Genomic DNA, 4,390 nt, shown 5'->3' with positions numbered 1-4,390 from the left:
CTTGCGCTTGCCAGGCAGGCGCTTTTGCCGCTGAGCTAAATCCCCAGCCCCAATCTTGTTTATCTTTGAGGACAGGTTGCTTAAAGACCAGGAACCCCTCTTCAGGTGGGGCAGCTGAAACTGGTTGGATCTGAAATGGCTGACAAGGTGATCACTAGACAATGTCTAACTTCATTATAATCTCACCTGTGAGCTGCATGACACACCTCTTAAGTGCAGTGAAAATTGATATCTTCCACAAAGGAGGGTCAGAAAGAACCTTAAAGGAGAAAAAAGAGATTGTGCCCTGATTCCTGGAAAATCTCTACTCATTTCCAGGAGAGACGTGGTTCTTCCTCCTTTTTATGAGCCAACTCTTCCCCTTCTTTCTTTTATCCAAATCTATAACCTATCAACTCCTAATAGGTGGAGAAATTGACTTGTGAGTCTCTCTCCAACCTCTCCTATTCTTGGCTTAGAACAAAATTCCCTTCACTGCTGAGTGGGTTCTTGGTCTTGTTATTGGTTCTGCAATTCCTGTTGCAGCAAAGGTACTTATTTAATTGAGTAACCTGTGGAGGTTGGATGCAGAGACAGCAAGTTTTTGGGAGCCAGCAGTGGACACCTAGTACGTGACTAGCACCGACCCCAAAGGGCAGGAGGGGAGAATAGTTATACAGTTCTAGTTCTGGGTCTAGTTCCAGGTCTATTGGGGGGTGGTAGTGCTGATATGATTTATTACAGCTATAGAAAGACTACAAAGCTTGGGCTCAGCTTGTGACAAAGGAACAAAGGTGTTTGACATTTTACATAGGGAAAAAGTAGTCTAATGACAGCTGGGGGTGGTATCGGGTTAGGTAACTATGACAACATTTACAAGAACCAAACTTAAGCACACAGAAACTTAAGCTTTCAATTGGCACTAGATAACTGTATTGCTGATGTCTGATGGTGTACTGAAATGAACAGTTAATGATTATAATTTTTTATGTTCTGATCGGTTGTGCATGCTTGTGTCTGGTGGTCTGAGCAACTGATTTGGAGGTAATGATATGCAATGGAATTACAATGGTGAACTCCTACCATCTTGTCGAGTGAAACTCTGTATTATCTCTACTGTTTTATCAAAGAATTATTTTCTTACTCCCTGTAATGGTTTGAGCAGTCTTTCATTCTGATATCTGGTAATCTGAGCAATGTAGTTGAGGATAGCAATATGTAATGTAACAACTACTGTTGATTCATATTATTTTGTCTTGAGACTTTATATCACTTTGAATGTTCTTGCTCTGATTTGTTTATGTTTGTGATACTGGTATGCTGCTACTGTTCTATTTCTTTGTTTGTTTCTCATTTACTACTCTCTTTAAAATAAAAAAAGTTAATAAAATGGCACTAGAACACAAAATGGTGCTGGTTTAGTTTTCTTTTCCATATCATTCCAAGGGGGAAAGGGATCCAATTTAGGGTAAAAAATTGACAACAGACAGCTTGGCAAGAGTTAAGAGAAATCCCAATTCCTTTGCCTTCTGTTTCCCCTTTAGCCAGGTGTGGCTCTGTGTTTAAGTGGCTTAGCTGTGGCGGGGGGACTGTGGGTGATGTGCTCTCTCATCATCTTTCCACCTTCCCCCACTGCAGTGCACTTGTATGATGACCCAAACGAAGGCACTTCTTTAGAGCTGGCAGAGCAAGAAGACAGAAGTGACGCAGTCATGACATAGAGACCATTGTAGGGATTGAGGGTGGGCAGAATCCTGGGCTCTTAGCCTGCTGCTCATTAAAAACATGACTTATGCTTTCTCCTATAGCAGTCAAGACACTTAAAAGTGGCTTTTGCTAAACACCGAGTGTACATATACTCAGTAGGCAACTAAAGGTAAGACAAAGCTTGAGCTTCCCTTTGTAAAACTCTTGGTCAAAGGCTTCTCAGCTCCCCATACAGGCACGTTAATCACTTAGGAGTCTATTAGCCGTCCATTTACTGAGCCTATCTCATCACCTTTCAAGCCTAGGACACTAGGATAAGAGATTTACGTGGACATTCAGCTATGCCCAGACTATCTACAGCCATTGTCCTAAACCTGTGATGACGTGGATTCCAGGAAAAGCAGAGCTCTGGATAACTAAAGTCACCATAAACAGAGACAATCATTTCACCTGTGGAGTCATGAAGTTTCCAGAGATATAAAACCGGTAGTAAGATAACGATGAACCAGACCCCAGCTCAGCAACTGATCCTTAAATTTAACCTCCTGTTTTTTGGGTGAGACATTCTGAACTCTTTTACTAAAGTGTCCCCCCCCCCCCATCACCAGTTGCTGAAGGTAGAGCCCTTTCCTATTCTTCCTACTCTCCATTATTAAGAGCTGGCCTAATTTTTGTCAGCTTTTCAAGCTAAAGTCCCTTACCATGTTACCTTATTTTCTAAATCCCTTTCTGTAAATTTGTGCTTGAGTTTTAATTTCCAGTATTGCTAAAAGCAAGAACCTATGCTAACTGGTGATCGAAGGAGCCTGGGGTCCTGATTTTATGGGCCCAATGAAACTTTTGCAGGAACCAGAAATAAATCACTGCCTTTTCAGTCTTTTTTTTATTTTTTTTTTTTTATTTTTTTTATTTTTTTTGCCTTTTCAGTCTTTGAGGCATGCAGCAAATGTATTTCTTAACTAACAGAGGGGCTACAAGCAAGGAGCTGGAGTGTGACCTCTGCCTTTAAGAGAATCAGTTAGCGGATATATGTGTCCTGCTTCCACCCTGGGCTTGTTCTGCCCTCTGGGAGGGGCAATTGCATTGATCTGTCCAGATCGCATCAAAACCTCTCTCCCAGAGCACCAGGAAGGGAAGACATTTGTTTAATCCTCACACAAGTTCCTTTCCCTTTCCGAAGAGCTATGTACGTCTGAGCAGTGAGGCAAAGCCAACTTGGATGTTTGGCTTTGTGACTTATCAGACACAAATTGGAGCAGCAGCTCAAGGTGACTCTACTTATAATAGCTGTGCCCTCTTAGCTCATTCTTTGCCTTTGAATTTTTCCCCAGAGCTTCCAGTCAGAAGTGGGGAAACATCAACATTCTTATCCACAAGGCTGAAAGAATGCAAACTGATTCCTCACTCTGCCATTTTCCTTCTTTGTTTTGTCAAATCTCCCTAAAACTTTGTCTTGTCAAGACTAGCTAATTTGCATAATTTCATCTAGTGTACTGATTCAATTCTTTCTATAAGCTATATTCTCTATTACTGTTATCCACCAGAGATTCCTCCTCTAATCAGTACTTCCCGCTCAGTAACATTCATAGACACATCATGGCAATATTTGAATAAGCACTATGCTATACATAGATAAAAGTTCTAGAGCAGCAGATTAATTTTGTTTTTTTTTTTCTTTTTGTTTTTTTTTCCAGTACCGAGAATCGAACTCACGACCTTGTGCTTGCCAGGCAGGCGCTGTGCCACTGAGCTAAACTCCCAGGCCCAAGCAGATTAATTTTCAAAGAGCAAACAAACCATCACTGAATACTCATTGAAAATAAATCAAGGCACCTAATAATGGTATTTGCAGCTGAATTACCTTGGTCACTTTCCCAACAAGCTCTTTGTTCCAGTGAAATTTCTTACCCTTTTCAGCATCCTCCTTCCTGCCCTGTGGCACTAAATGGCCCAGGTCCCAGTAGACATGCTTTTTTCTGGGAGCTATCTTTGTGGTATATCCTGCTATTCACCTCTCATCCAAACAGTGGGTCCTGCGGCCTTTATCATGTTGCACTGTAAATTTAGTGCTTGGGGAAGAGACCTATATATGTAATTCAGCTGCAAATCCATTCTTATGTACATTTCTTTTGCTTCATTAGACATGCTGATACCTACTCAAAGGGGCAGCCTCAGCTCTTAGGGTAATTGCATTGTTTCGGGTAAGGATAATGTTCTCATCAGGGTTTGATCTGCCTGCAGAGGCTCTGCTGGAATCCAGCGTGACTGCCGGTTTAGGACAATGACTGGAGACTTCTCTTGAGATGTAAAAACTGGCATTGAATGTTCCTGCAAATCTTGAAAATAGCTTACTTCCTCTTATCTTGGTGTCCTCAGTCTTAAAGGGGAAATGAGATAAGTTAGGTAAATTTAGGGCTAATAACAAACCAATTTCTTGTTTTTTGTGGTGGGTAATAGCTTTCAGAGAGACATTCCTTAGATGATTAACATACCTCAGTGCAGAGCTGAGCAAAACTCTAATCCAATACGAAACTAAGGTAGAGATGCCAAACTTTATCCTGCTTTTAGTTACTCATCAGAGGTCTGAAGGCCCAGGTAGAGACCCCGTACTTTTTAGTGAAAGCAGCCTCTAAGTCCCTACTACACCTTTTTTTTTGGTACTGAATATCGAACTCAGGACCTTGTGCTTGCCAGGCAGTCTCTT

The sequence above is a fragment of the Chinchilla lanigera genome, unplaced genomic scaffold (assembly GCF_000276665.1).
Source record: "Chinchilla lanigera isolate Chin_1 unplaced genomic scaffold, ChiLan1.0 scaffold00152, whole genome shotgun sequence".
Taxonomy (NCBI): domain Eukaryota; kingdom Metazoa; phylum Chordata; class Mammalia; order Rodentia; family Chinchillidae; genus Chinchilla; species Chinchilla lanigera.
Note: the sequence above shows the minus strand (reverse complement) of the source record.